We start from the raw sequence: 16,478 nt of genomic DNA, 5'->3' as shown, positions 1-16,478 counted from the left end.
CAATGCTCTTCCCCATCGCGTCGATATTACCCTCTTCCATACACGCTGCAAACACGATCTCCAGCTTTCCATGACGCCAAACAAAGGCCAGAGCACACTCCTGGCCCATGTAAGAGAAGTGAACAAAGACACCTTAAGTGGCACAGAAAAGGGCTAATTGTTAACTCTCTCTCTCTCTCTCTCTCTCTCTCTCTCTCTCTCTCCTCTCTCTCTCCTGAATACCCTTCCCTCTGCTGGGGGTAAGCTAAGCAGCTCTATCATGCCGGTCAGTATCCACGATGCGTGCAGACATTCGATATCGAGAAGCGGCGTCGGGGAAAACCTTCTGGTGTAATTACAAATAGACGGTCCTTGATATCGAGCCTGAATTCTTTTCTCTCCAAATGTTTTCTTCTTGCGCAATTGCAACGCATACACAGGCACATCATTATTGCAGGAATATACAAATATTTATAACATATATATAATATATATATATATATATATATATATATATGTGTGTGTGTGTGTGTATACATATACACGTACATTAACGAAACAGAGAGAGATACCATATACACGTAGTTAAAAACCCACCCGCAAGACTGGAGGACACCCCCCCAAAAAAAATAAAGTAAAAAAAAAAAATCGTAGCAAAAATTCATCACCAATAAACACACGCATCGAAGTCCTTCCATTTAAGGGAGGACGGTCGAGAAAATGGTCGGGTTCAAGGACCTCTCAAGGCCGTTGGTACCTGAGCACACCTGTAGGGCATCGTTCCGGTTGTGCGGTGAAAAAATACCGGGAATGAAAAGGTGATTGAGGGAGAAAGAGAGACGCAGAGAGATACGCGTAATCCAATATTCAATCTTCCTGGAATCCAATAAAAACTTACGTTTTTTGGGCTGCGTCGTGTGTGTGTGTGTGTTAGAGAGAGAGAGAGAGAGAGAGAGAGGAGAGAGAGAGAAGAGAGAGAGAGAGAGAAGAGAGAGAGAGAGAGCATAACGAACGAACGGTGGTTTTTTTCTCACATACCTTCACCCCGCAATCCACAAATCTCTGGATGCTGTCTGACGTGCTGGAATGCCTCTCTCTCTCTCTCTCTCTCTCTCTCTCTCTCTCTCTCTCTCTCTCTCTCTCTCTCCTTCTTCTTCTTCAACGGCCACAAATTATCGCTCGCATCAGATAGCGCTGGATACAAATTTTATGACTTCATAAATGAAAAAGATAATAAACCGCTGAAAACTTGAACTGCCAGATACAAGACGCACAACGCTATTAAACAACAATAAATCCTCTTAAGAAGATCTTCTATCTGTCTATCTATCCATCTATCTACTTCTTATAGCAACTTTACGTTTTTCTACTCTCACCCATTTTTAAACATAATTCCTGTATCCTTCATAACCAAAATTCTCTTTACACAATCAAATAATTTATTGCTCTCTATCAAGGTATAAAGACGATCGGTTAGTAGTGTATAATATTTCTAGCAATCTATATATCTCTATTGCTTCTGCTTTTACTTTACTGAACGTTTCTTCCATTTTCCATTGTTATCCTAGTCTTTTATTTCGTCTATTCCTTAATTTACGAAGTATTTCCTTGTCTTTAATACGTTATTTTTTTCCTATTTTGGCTAAAGACGCTAAGACTAATATCTTATGCAGCGAAAGGGCTTCGTTAAATTCACCGTAGTATCTTGGTGATTCAACATATTTTTGACAAATTAAAGTAATAACCAAGATTACAAGAGCTGCTCTACATTGGATTAAGATTTTCGTCATTGCACTGAATTTTTTTCCCTTCGTTTTCAAAAATCTTAATCTTCGAATTCTCTTGTATATTCTTCATTAATTCAGGTTCCCGTGGTTGTATTTTATTTTTAATCGTAGCTCAATTCCTTTGGTTCGCAGTCAATGTTTACCAATCTCATCCAATTTCTTGAAACTGTCTACCTTCTCAGGGTCTCTACGACTTTTCTTTTCAGCCGGCCATTTTATATCTCTAGGTCACTCTTCTAAGGTCCTGTGCCTCTCCTTTCCAGTACATTCTATCTTCCAGGTGGTTCGTTATTCTTCAAAAACTCTACCAGTATTTTCAAAGGCTTCAACACTTTCCAGTACATTCTATCTTCCACTATTTTCAAAGGCTTCAACGACGAGTCACATCATGATGGCCCTGTACACGGCCACTCTTTGAGAGGTCATTGAATACATATTTCCTCTTAATACTTTGCGCTCACAATCCGTGATATTTTTTTACAGATACTTCATACAAAATAAAATTTTGTTTCACATCCATCTGCGCAAATATTGAAGTTATGGACTGCACGTTCTTCTCTCTCTCTCTCTCTCTCTTTTTTTTTTCTTGTTAAGTGGTTTACTTCATCATTTTTTGGTTAAGTGGTTTACTCCATCATTTTTTAGTTTTGTTAAGTGGTTTATTTCACTTCTTTTTTTTTGTTAAGTGGTTTATTTCACCTTTTTTTGTTTTTATTAAGTGGTTTACTCCATAATTATTTATTTTTTGCTAAGTGGTTTACGTCATCAAAGGAACAGAAATACTTCAGGAATAATAACCTAAAACCTAAAGCAGGATCTCTTGGTTTCGGAATATGTTTTAATCTCTCTCTCTCTCTCTCTCTCTCTCTCTCTCTCTCTCTCTCTCATGAGACCCACTGCTGTTAGCTGACCACCAAGTACCTAAATGCTGACTAAGAACTCGGATTCTTAATGTTCTAATTAAGCCGGCCTAGATCGCCCCTTCCTTGCATGAGATGGAAGGACCTCTCGCTACGGGGGGAGGGGGGGGGATACCCCCACCCAAGAAGAAATCTGGTATATATAGTTGTAATTGAAAAGGTGAACGACAACACTACCCTCTCATTTCCTTTCTAATGATCATTTTAAAAATGGGTTTAATAACTAATATTTGGATCAGTGTAACAAGGAGCCTCAATAGGAAATGGTTGAACGAAGTCGTTGATCTTTTTCTCTCCTTTTGTCTAAGATATACATTTCCTTTTCTCAGATACTACTATGAGACATCTCTTGCTGTAATGGGGAAATATAAGGTCAAATCATTACTAAAAATTACACTTTCTAAGCCCTAAATGAGAAAAAAACTCAGTCCATACTGCAAAACGTAGTGTCCGCCATTTCTGAAGGAATCTAAGCCATGTCAGCCATTTCTGAAGGAATCTAAGCCATGTCAGCCATTTCTGAAGTAATCTAAGCCATGTCAGCCATTTCTGAAGGAATCTAAGCCATGTCAGCCATTTCTGAAGTAATAAATCTAAGCCATTTCAGCTATTTTCTGAAGAATCTAAGCCATCTCTGAAGTAATCTAAGCCATGTCAGCCATTTCTGAAGGAATCTAAGCCATGTCAGCCATTTCTGAAGGAATCTAAGCCATGTCAGCCATTTCTGAAGGAATCTAAGCCATCTCAGCCATTTCTGAAGTAATAAATCTAAGCCATGTCAGCCATTTCTGAAGTAATCTAAACCATGTCAGCCATTTCTGAAGGAATCTAAGCCATCTCAGCCATTTCTGAAGTAATAAATCTAAGCCATGTCAGCCATTTCTGAAGGAATCTAAGCCATCTCAGCCATTTCTGAAGTAATAAATCTAAGCCATGTCAGCCATTTCTGAAGGAATCTAAGCCATGTCAGCCATCTCTGAAGTAATCTAAGCCATGTCAGCCATTTCTGAAGGAATCTAAGCCATCTCAGCCATTTCTGAAGTAATAAATCTAAGCCATGTCAGCCATTTCTGAAGTAATAAATCTAAGCCATGTCAGCCATTTCTGAAGTAATCTAAACCATGTCAGCCATTTCTGAAGGAATCTAAGCCATCTCAGCCATTTCTGAAGTAATAAATCTAAGCCATGTCAGCCATTTCTGAAGTAATCTAAACCATGTCAGCCATTTCTGAAGGAATCTAAGCCATGTCAGCCATCTCTGAAGTAATCTAAGCCATGTCAGCCATTTCTGAAGGAATCTAAACCATGTCAGCCATTTCTGAAGGAATCTAAGCCATCTCAGCCATTTCTGAAGTAATAAATCTAAGCCATGTCATCCATTTCTGAAGGAATCTAAGCCATGTCAGCCATTTCTGAAGGAATCTAAGCCATCTCAGCCATTTCTGAAGGAATCTAAGCCATGTCAGCCATTTCTGAAGTAATCTATGCCATGTCAGCCATTTCTGAAGGAATCTAAGCCATGTCAGCCATTTCTGAAGGAATCTAAGCCATCTCAGCCATTTCTGAAGTAATCTATGCCATGTCAGCCATTTCTGAAGGAATCTAAGCAAACCCAGCCAGTTCTAAAGTAATAATCGAAGAAGCCTTGTCAGCCATTTCTGAAGTAATCTAAACCATGTCAGCCGCCATTTCTGAAGAAGGAATTTAAAGCCATCTCAGCCATTTCTGAAGTAATAAATCTTGAGCCTTGTCATCCATTTCTGAAGAAATCTCAAAGCCATCTCAGCCATTTCTAAGTAATATAAACCCAGTTGTCATCCATTCTGAAGAAATTCTAAGCCATCTCAGCCATTTTTGAAGTAATAAATCTAAGCCATGTCAGCCATTTCTGAAGTAATCTAAGCCATGTCAGCCATTTCTGAAGGAATCTAAGCCATGTCAGCCATTTCTGAAGGAATATAAGCCATCTCAGCCATTTCTGAAGTAATCTATGACATGTCAGCCATTTCTGAAGTAATCTATGACATGTCAGCCATTTCTGAAGTAATCTAAGCCATGTCAGCCATTTCTGAAGTAATCTAAGCCATGTCAGCCATTTCTGAAGAAATCTAAGCCATCTCAGCCATTTCTGAAGTAATATATCTAAGCCATGTCAGCCATTTCTGAAGTAATCTAAGCCATGTCAGCCATTTCTGAAGGAATCTAAGCCATGTCAAGCCATTTCTGAAGGAATATAAGCCATCTCAGCCATTTCTGAAGTAATCTATGACATGTCAGCCATTTCTGAAGGAATCTAAGCCATGTCAGCCATTTCTGAAGGAATCTAAGCCATGTCAGCCATTTCTGAAGGAATCTAAGCCATGTCAGCCATTTCCGAAGGAATCTAAGCCATGTCAGCCATTTCTGAAGTAATCTATGACATGTCAGCCATTTCTGAAGTAATCTAAGCCATGTCAGCCATTTCTGAAGGAATCTAAGCCATGTCAGCCATTTCTGAAGGAGTATAAGCCATCTCAGCCATTTCTGAAGTAATCTATGACATGTCAGCCATTTCTGAAGTAATCTAAGCCATGTCAGCCATTTCTGAAGTAATCTAAGCCATGTCAGCCATTTCTGAAGTAATCTATGACATGTCAGCCATTTCTGAAGTAATTTATGACATGTCAGCCATTTCTGAAGGAATCTAAGCCATGTCAGCCATTTCTGAAGTAATAAATCTAAGCCATGGCAGCCATTTCTGAAGTAATCTAAACCATGTCAGCCATTTCTTAAGGAATCTAAGCCATGTCAGGCATTTCTGAAGTAATCTAAGCCATGTCAGCCATTTCTGAAGGAATCTAAGCCAATACTGTGAAACAGCCATTACTAATAATCCTTAGTTTTTCCATTTTCTTCACGTGTTCTTATGAAGTCTTTTATTTTCCTATGATAATTTTCGTATTAAATACTTATAAAAAGTTCATTATCCATAAAATCAGACAAAAATATTCAAGTTTGTTGGGATAAACAAATCCACGAATTTAAATGAATCGTAACTATTCAGAAACCAATTCCTTTGTCACGACATTTTTTTCCTCTTCGGCCCTTTTTCCCTTTTCGTCAAACTTCTCATTTTCTCCATCTTTGATTCCATTCAGTGTGTGCGTGCTTACGTACGTACGTACGTGAAGGCGACTGTGTGTGTGTGTGTGTGTGTGTGCGACAGAAAGCTCTAGATCATCCCTGACATTTCCACAAACGGTCCCTCAACACACATATCATTCCTCATCGTTCATCTTCCCCTCCCCCCTCTCTCTCTCTATTTTCCCCTTAGCTCTGCTTCCCCCTCTTTTTTTTTTTTTTTGCGAAGTCAGGCATATTCCTCCTTCGTTATTTTTGTTCGTCGCTGGCTAATGATGCGACAGTCCGTTATTAGTTTGACACACACTTCTTGCATCCAAGTTACCCTCATTATTCTCCTGCTGGCACAACGTGGTTGAGGGGCAATGGGAGGGGAGGGGCAGGGAGGAGGGGAGGGGAGGGGCAATGGAGGGGAAGGGGTGGGGGAGTGGCAATGGGATGAGGAGGGGCAAGGGAAGGGGGAAAAGGGGGGAGGGCAAAGTCAAAGGTAAGCTTTCTTCTCGGATTTCAAACCAAAAGAGGGAAAAAATGGAAGCGATTTTTTTCAAGCAGAGGCCCATCGACAGTACGGATGGTCATCGTTATAATTCGTGACGCTGTTATTAGGAAAAAAAATTAAAATCAAGCCACAGGGCAATAAATATTTTAAATTCCAAAAAGCGTCACGAGGAATGAAAGAGTAAACACAAGTCATACTTAACCTTAAAGCAAGACGTAAATTGTAAAGGATAAGACGTGTAAAAAAAGAAAAGAGAGAGAGAGAAAGAGAGAGAAATGGAACAGATTTGAGACACAAAACTTCAACGGGCAAAGGATCAACTATAAGTCCTACGCGGGCAAGGAACGAATCCTATTGTATAAATGGACTCCCACAGTTGAGGGATGGATGGATGTGTTTGGAATGTAGGGCCAGAAGCCAAGTCGATGAGGTCACCGAGGTCATTAAGTGCTATAATGAGGTACAAGGAATATGACAGTTGGAGTGACGACTGGATGTTATAATGACACTGTTAAGAGGAAAGTATGTTGCGAATGACTTAGATGAATAATAAGATAAGTGGTAAGTGTACACTAAAGCTCTTTTAAAAATCAATTACTATAGTACAAAGCTTGATGCTACTTGAATCTGCTCACGAGTAATACCGTAATTTCGGATCTAGTGACAGGTTTCGATAAGATGCCAATGTTTCTTGCAACTGATAATAGATAGAATCTGGTGTTTGCGGTAATAGGTTAAAGAGAGCCAAAATCTTAGGTAATGATATAGACACGTGTAACTCGTGTTACTTTATACCACAAAGGATCTTAAAGGAATTGTTACACGGACGATTTTCTTTCAGCATCTTGTGTTACTTTAAAAGAAAAAAGTAATTGTTCTTAATTTATGAAGAAATCGAGAAGGCATTTGACTTGTAATGCGATTAAACTTTCAATTTCCTTAAAAAAAAAAAGGGAAAAAAAATCAGGAAATGCGTAAAATAAATGGTTCCCAGAAAGTTATGGAATAAAACTTTTCTAGCAATATTGAATATGCTTCTGTAAATATGAGATATATCGTCGACGATAGGGAAAAATACTGGTTAAGTTATCTTTCCTGCAAAAAGATGTCAATTATTGGCTGCAAGTTGACGAAGATAACTACATCACTTTTAGAAGGAAATATTCCTGTGTGACAGCGTCTTTAGTCATCATGTCATATACCAGACGACCTTAATGATCCTGCCATACACTGGAGGATTTCAGTAATCCTTTTATCCGTAAGATCTTAGTGATCCTGTCATACACCGCAAGCAAAAGGCGACCTTCGTAATTATGACATACACAAAAGGACCTCAGTGATTCTTTTCATACACCATTGGACCACAGTGATCCTGTTCACATCACAAGACCTTAGTAATCCTATCATACACCAGACGACCCTAGCAATTCTTTCATACACCAGGACCTTAGCGATTCTTTTCATACCCCAAAGGATCTTAGTGATCCTTTTTACACCAGAAGACATTTGTGATTATGACATACACAAAAGTTCCTTAGTGATTCTTTTCATACACCAGGTGGCCTTGCAATTCTTTCATACACAAGAGGTTTAACCTTATAGAGAAGAGAGATGAGAGAGAGAAAAGAAGAGAGAGAGAGAGAGAGAGAGAGAGAGAGAGAGAGAGAGCTTACATCTTGTTTTCGGGTTTGCCCCAGGTCCCTCAGTGTGAGGCACCTCTAATGTCTACCAGAGAGTTGCTAGTACATCTTCCGGTATATTTTGCATCTTCCAATCTTGGATGGTCTGGGATGCAGCTTAGATATTTGTCGAGCTTATTCTTAAACACATCTACGCTCACTCCTGATATATTCCTCAGATGAGCTGGCAACGCATTGAATAGACGCTGCATCATCGATGCTGGTGCGTAGTGGATTATTGTCCTGTGTGCTTTAATTATTTTTCCTGGTATAGTTTTGGGCACTATTAATCTACCTCTGCTTGCTCTTTCTGATAGTTTTAGCTCCATGATGTTTTCGGCAATTCCTTCTATCTGTTTCCCATGCCTGAATTTATCATGTAGCGTTCTCTTCTCCTTTCTAGACTATTAATTTTTAAGGGATTGTAGTCTTTCCCAGTAGGTCAAGATCCTTAACTTCTTCTATTCTAGCTGTAAAGGACCTTTGTACACTCTCTATTTGTGCAATATCCTTTTGATAGTGTGGGTACCATATCATATTGCAATATTCAAGTGGACTACGAACATATGATTTATAAAGCATAGTCATGTGTTTCAGCTTTTTCTTGTTTTGAAGTGCCGTAACAACATTCCCATTTTTGCTTTTCGTTTTGCCAATAGAATTGCTATTTGATCATTGCATAACATGTTCCTATTCAACATCACACCAAGGTCTTTAACCTTCCTTATTTGTGATTATCTCATCATTAGGTCCCCTATATGCATATAGCTTTCCTTCTCTGTCTCCATAATTTATTGATTCAAATTTATCAGAGTTGAATACCATCCTATTTACCTCTGCCCAATCATATACTTTGTTAAGGTCTCTTTGTAGCGCGTTCGTATCTTCATCACAAGTAATTCATCTACTTATTCTTGTGTCATCAGCGAAACTACTCACTACCGAGTCCCTAACATTACTGTCTATGTCTGCAATCATAATAACAAACAGTAATGCAGCTAACACCGTACCTTGTGGTACACCGGATATTACCTAAGCTTCATCCAATTTCTCATCGTTTGCAATAACTATCTGTTTTCTGTTGTGTAAAAATTCTTTTAACCATCTTCCTACTTTATCCACTATATTATGTTTTCTAATTTTCTTGCGTAATATGTTATGATATACCTTGTCATAAAAGCTTTTGCAAAGTCTAGATAAACCACACCTGTTTCATTTCCGCTTTTCATATTTTTGTATATGTTCTCACGGTGGACTAACAGTTGGGTTTGTGTACTTTTTCCGGGTACAAATCCATGTTGTCCTATAATAAACAAACTATTTTTTTATTAAATGTTTCATAATATTTTTCTTCATTACCCTTTCATACACTTTCATAATATCTGATGTTACACTCACAGGCCTATAATTACTTGCCTCTAGTCTTGATCCACTTTTGAAAGTAGGGGCAATATATGCTAATTTGAGCTCATCAAAAATCTTGACTGTATCTCCACTTTGTCTTAATAATATTGCAAGTGGCTTTGCGATAGAATGAACTACTTTCTTAAACAAAAGAACAGGGACACCATCAGGCCCTGCTGCAGCTCCATTTTTAATTTCATTAATAGCCTGCACAATATCATCTTCATTAATATCTATGTCTGCTAAATATTCACTATTTTCATCCCTTACTTCTATACCATTATCTTCATTATCAATTCTAGGGGTGAATTCTCTTTTATAACGTTCTGCCAATATGTTGCTTATTTCCTTTTTTTTCATTCGTTAATCTCCCTTAAACAATTCTTAGAAGGGCCTATTTCTTTTTATTCTTCTTTTATTCATTTTTTTCGCATACGAGTACAATAGTTTGGGGTTTTGCTTGATATTTTCTAAGGGTTTTTCTTCCAAGTCCCGTTTTTCATTTTCTTTTGATCGTATAATCTTTTGTTCTGCATTTTCTATCTTACTTTTTATTTTGATCACTTTCCATGTATTTTTTTCTTTTGCAAGACCTTTTTTCCACTTTCTGATTTTCTGGAACAAGATCCTTCTGTCTCTTGGTATGCAAGACTGATGTTTACTTTTCTTCTTTGGTATATATTTATCCACTATTTTCTCTAATATTTTATATAATATCTCCGTATTTACCTTTATATCTTCACTTACGAAAATGTTATCCCAATTTTAGTTTAATTCTTCATTTATTTCTAACCATTTTACATTTTTACTGAAGAAGTTGTATTTTCCATATCCTTCCCACTTTTTCATATCTTGCTTATCTCTGTTTTCACTTGCTTTGGAATGGACTGTTAATTCTATGACATTATGGTCTGAAATACTCGAATTATAAACTATTATTTCTTTAACATAATTCACCTCGTTCACAAATACTAGATCTAAAGTATATTTCTTTCTAGTTGGCGGGTGATTAATTTGTTGAATGTTGTATTCTAGTAGCATATCTAATAGCTTTTCGAATTGCCTCTTATCTTCTGCACTACTATTACTCTCTTTTTTATATGTATAAATACAACCACAATCTCCTATTCTTCTTTAGTCTACGAAGGAAAGTTAAAGTCTCGGATAGACGAGAATAGTCCAGTCCTTGTGATTTCTGCATATATCATCCAATTTTTCTATTATTGTGTCAAACTCTTTAGTATTAGGGGTCTATATATTACTATGTTCATTAATTTTTCAGATTCAAATTCTACCGCTATTAGTTCACATTCTGAGTTACTATATTTCTCCTATATTTTTCCTTGTTTTTTGTCTTTCCCATATATTGCGGTTCCCCCTTGATTCCTATTTTTTCTATCTGATCTATAAGTTTGGAACCCTTTTATTTGATCGTCATTACCAGTTTCTTGGGAATACCAGGTTTCACTTATTCATTATATCTATTTTCTTTTCAATTTGAGTTAGTACTTCTAAGTACTCTATTTTTCTTTTTGAGTTACCCGTAACTAAACCCTGCGCATTCATCACTATGATGGTTTGAGTATTTATCTCTTGAGCTGTGGTATCTTGGAGCTGATGCTTGGAAATTCTTTGCTGATGCCATATCGCGGTGATGGCTTGCTTTTTTCCTTCACCTCATCTTCTTTGTTCCTCTCTTTATTTGATTCTTTCCTATTTTGGATTTTATCATTTAATTGATTGTCTAATTGATTTTGATTCATGGTACAGGGTGCATATTTACATTTATGTACTATTTTCCTTCGAGAGAGAGAGAGAGAGAGAGAGAGAGAGAGAGAGAGAGAGAGAGAGAGAGAGAGAGAGAGAGAGAGCCCTTCAAATTTAATAGTAAAAAAAATCGGCGTTAGAAATATTCAAATTGATAAATACCAGCGGCCAGGAAATGGATTCTATCACCTAATAACTTTCTTATCATGGCCGACTGGTACCTGAAGGGATTTAGAAAGTCTGATCTTTAAAACCAAAAAAATAGAACTATTTCACCATTATTTTTTTTTTTTTTACAAAGTAACTACGGCATACCAAAGTTTAGAAACGTATAAATGTATTCATAGATTCTGTGGGTCTCTTAAGAATTTTTATTTATTATTTTTTTTAAGAGCGACGGCGAACGCTCTATCCTTTTTTTTTACCAAATAATTTCTACTAAAACTGTACATGAGTTATTGAAAAAAAAAAAAAAAAACTCCATTACCTCTTCTTTCATAGTTACTACACCTCATGAACTCAAGAGTTGCCAAAGGTCACTGGCTTCTACAAGGCCCCTTTTTTGTTTTCCAGAAACCTTTCCAACCTGATTCAGTACTTTACTCATGAGCGACTGATTTGGTATTGCAAAACCTAGCATTAAAAGTGCTAATTCACTTAACATGAAAAAGACGAGTTGCCTATTTTCCATAAGATTTCGAGGCTATCATTCTAAAATGATCACGCTTACATTAATAAATATAAGCACCTCTTGTCTAGAACGTCCCTTTCCAAGAGTTGAGATCTTTACAACACTTTGCTTTATGCCATCTGTATGCACGGCTCTGCAACCGAAAATATTGATTAAAGCATAATTGCAGTGATTTCTGAAACTCCGCCCAAAGGCATAACGCGGGAAGCAGTCTGGCTTTTCCACCACAGAAATTCATATATGGCTCGAGTTAATGTGTAAAAGAATGTATATTTATATACACATATACATGTGCATATACTACATATTTTCATTATATATATTTATATATTTGTATATATTTTCATTATGTAGTATATATATATATATATATATATATATATATATATATATATATATATATAGTTGCGTTGCATATTGGAGCATCGTCTTTTTGGGAACTTGTCTACTCCAGGAGCCACCTTATTTGTGGATATATATATATTACATTTTATAGGATATATATTATTAATATATTATATATTATATATATATATATATACATATCCACAAAATTGAGGTGGCTCCTGGAGTAGACAACGTTCCAAAAAGACGATGCTCAATATGCAAACGCAACTAGAGAGAGAGAGAGAGAGAGAGAGAGAGAGAAGAGAGAGAGAGAGAGAGAGCACATTATTCTTGGTCTGGATACCATTTGCCCGCCTCTCTCTTCACACCATATTTAAATGTAACTCACTCTGAACACGGGAGCCTTCACAATCCGTGATTAAATTCTTATTTCGAAAGTCTGGACAATTACAACTTTAAAAAAAACAGTTTGACCAATTATTATATTCCAAAATGAGAGTGACACAACATCTACACAAACAACACTTATCAATGACAATCACGACAGACATTTGTAAAAATACCACAGAGAAAAACACAAAACAACCTACCGGTGTCTTTACAATTTATACGTAGTACTGTCAAAAAAAAACCTTTTTATTTATTTATTCTTTTTTTAAAACACAGGCATCAAAGGGTCAAGGGATAATTGAACATTCAGGGAAGAGGGTAAAAACTTGAAAGTATATATACAAACGTACAACATATGTTTAAAAGATGCTGGAACTCGGATATCCAGTACCTGTGACATGGATGGGGACCATGTATTACCAAGCTTCAAATAAAGACAAACAATGTATATATATATATATATATATATATATATATATATATATATATATATATATATTATATAAAAACATACACAAACACGCGTATGTGCACGTACATCTACATACATAACACGCGTATGTGCACGTACATCTACATACATATCAAAGTCCGAATGTGTGCTTTTACGGTGTAAAACAGCATTACCAAAATGGTAAAAATGACCCAAGTGCCGACTGAACATTGCAATACGAGAATCACTACAATCATACAAGGAAAAAAAAACAGTACAACAACACTGTGCAGAAAGAACTGCCCTGAAAAAAGGCAGATAGATCATCGGTGCATAGAGCATACAGGACACAGGGGGAAGTAGTGTTGGTGGTAAAACATCTACTAAAGACAAACAAAAAATAAATAAATAATAGGTGAATACAAAATACAAGAAGGGAATAGGTGACATATCGTGATATAACGGAGGAGAGAATATAGAACTAGCAATTACTTTTTTTTTTTTTGGGTTTTTTTTTTTTTTTTTTTTTTTTTTTTGAAATTTTCTCTCGTGTGCACAGATGCACTCACCAGTCTTAATCAAAGGAGGTGGGTGGGTGGGTGTGGGTGGGGGGAGTACCTGTGTGTTCCTCCATCGGACGAACGAACTCGCTCCATGGCCGGGTGGAGCCAGCCCACATCTGCAAAGGTATACCTGTTCAGCTGTTGTTAGAGACACGTGCTTCTCATGGTCAAATATTACTTTTTAAGCGGTTTCATTGATTCAGGAAAAGCACATGTGCTTTCATACTAGTTAAGGAGAGAGAGAGAGAGAGAGAGAGAGAGAGAGAGAGAGAGAGAGAGAGAGAGAGAGAGGTTATATGGAATTTGTTTTAAAATATACATATATAATTTTCTTTCCCTTACTGCCTTCATTTCCTTGCGAATATCGCATCAAGAAATGAAGAAAAAACTTGAGAGAGAGAGAGAGAGAGAGAGAGAGAGAGAGAGAGAGAGAGAGAGAGAGAGAGAGAGAGAGAGAGATAAATTTCAATTAGCTTTTGATTATACATTTCACTGCTGAACAAAATAAATAAATAAATAAATCTAATATATCAGCCTAAGCCCAAGTAATCTTACTTCCATCTCAAGTTTCATTTAGTAACTCAAACTTCTTTCTAATGCTTAAAAAAAACAAAAAACAATGGCTACTGATACTTCGCAGGCGTGCTGCTAAAATGGTGTCAACCACTCACGCATTCGTATGACCGCAGACTTAGAAGTTTTAAAATGCAAGTTTCTTCCGGTCAAACTTTGTACCATTATTATTATTATTATTATTATTATTATTATTATTATTATTATTATTATTATTATTATTATTGTTTTAATTCTGACAAGACTGAAACCATGCATGCGCGTAAAGATGATGTCACGCACACAATAATTTGAGGACAACTTACTTGGAAAATTATAAGGAAAAAAAAAATTAAACACAAAAACATAAGTGACAACCACTTTTCTTTACTGTCCAAGCACTGTCTCTAAATAGCTGGTGGCTGGACATTAAAAAAAAAAAAAAAACTAATAAATCATCTCATTCATATGCGTGAATGTCAAATAAATTCAGATGGGAAAACCCCGATTTTGGTAAACTGAAATATGTAAAATTTATCTAAAACCTCAATGTCGTTCCCCTGACCACGTCTACTACTTCAGAATCATTTCTCATACTTGTGACTTTAAAGATTAAGAATCATTTCTCATACTTGTGATTTTAAAGATTAAGAATCATTTCTCATACTTGTGATTTTAAAGATTAAGAATCATTTCTCATACTTGTGATTTTAAAGATTAAGAATTATTTCTCATACTTGTGATTTTAAAGGTTACGAACCCTCTTTCATACTTGTGATTTTAAAGATTTAGAATCATTTCTCATACTTGTGATTTTAAAGAATGTTTTAAGAATCATTTCTCATACTATTGATTTTCACGATTACGTGTCTATGTCTAAGGTCATTTGTGTCAGAAATGAAGCTTTTGCAATTGAATTTGAAATTCAATTTGAATTCCTACTACGAGATTTATCAAGAGGAATCGACATTCACTAATCTAATGAAATGACACCCTTGCGAGTAAAAAAAAAAAAAAAAAAAAAAAAAAAAAAAAAAAAAAAAAAAAAAAAAAAAAAAAAAAAACCTGTTAATTCATTATTTTCACGCTCAAAACATTAGTATTGAAGCTGATGTTTTAAGAAACCTTATGCCAAATTTCCTATGCCCCAGATGATTAGCTGGTTCCTTTTCAAACGTGCCTGGCGTCGCAAAATAGTTCCGAGACATCTATACCGTAGAACACCCACCTTAAAAGAAGAAAATACGACTCCGATCAAAGCGATTTCCATAAATTCATAAGCTCATATCCACGCACCTATCAACGTCAGAGTAACTACCCAAGTCAGTTCGTTAGCATTAATCCAACATTCAACATCTCTCGACAGACTTTTAAAAACTAGGCCGCGAGTGTAAAGAGAATTTATTTTTCATGAGGGACTCACTGTCGCGCCATGTGCACTAAAAAAACAAAAAGAAAAAAAGAAAGAAAAAAAGAAAGAATACTTAATTCGGTATTCACTTCACACCCTTATCTCCCATCACTCACTTCTCGCCCCTTTTTCATCCTGAAACAGATGGCGCATTCTCGCCTCTCTCTCTCTCTCTCTCTCTCTCTCTCTCTCTCTCTCTCTCTTCTGCTCCTATAATCCATTAATGGACTTCCTTATTTGAACTTAAACTAAATATGTATACACTTACATACACCATAATATATATATAATATAAATATATATATATATATATCATATATATATATATATATATATATATATATATATATATATATATATATATATATATATATATATAAAATACACACACACACATACATTATCTATCATCTATCTATATATAATAATTATATATATATATATATATAATATATATATATATATATATATATATATATATATATATATATATATATATATATATATATATATATAAACCTTGTTCCTTCAGTGTGTGGGTAGAAAATATTTTCGCTATGTGGGGTTATCAGCAAATGCTTTGGGATATGACTAGTGAGATTCTTTTCAACCCCAATGACACCACATCTGTCAACTAACTACCAAGAACATAATAATTCAACGATGCGCACTGGGATTTTTAAATTTTTAAAGGAGCAGGGGGCAATGTAAGCCTTCACCCGGATTCACCCTGGGTTCCCCCAAATGGGAAAGGCAAAAATGGATGAAACCAGGGATAGACCATAAATATATATATATATATATATATATATATAATATATATATATATATATATATATATATATATGTGTGTGGTGTGTGGTGGTGTGGTGTCGTGTGTGTGTATGTATATATATAATCTCTCTCTCTCTCTCTCTCTCTCTCTCTCTCTCTCT

General features: G+C 35.9%; 1 protein-coding gene across 14 annotated transcripts in view; it reads right to left on the bottom strand.

Annotated features, from left to right (window-relative positions):
- LOC135204207 (nuclear factor 1 X-type-like) overlaps positions 1–16,478 on the bottom strand; it is a 451,271-nt gene that overhangs the window by 137,770 nt on the left and 297,023 nt on the right. Inside the window, exon 4 of one of the 14 annotated variants that reach the window (XM_064234310.1) lies at positions 13,636–13,696. The exons of the other annotated variants lie outside the window; for them this stretch is intronic. The gene's annotated coding sequence lies outside the window, so the exon portion shown is untranslated. The remainder of the gene's footprint in view (positions 1–13,635; positions 13,697–16,478) is intronic. 14 annotated transcript variants of the gene reach the window in all.

The sequence above is a fragment of the Macrobrachium nipponense genome, chromosome 44, assembly GCF_015104395.2.
Source record: "Macrobrachium nipponense isolate FS-2020 chromosome 44, ASM1510439v2, whole genome shotgun sequence".
Classification (NCBI taxonomy): Eukaryota; Metazoa; Arthropoda; class Malacostraca; order Decapoda; family Palaemonidae; genus Macrobrachium; species Macrobrachium nipponense.
Note: the sequence above shows the minus strand (reverse complement) of the source record. Positions and strands in the feature narration are given on the sequence as shown.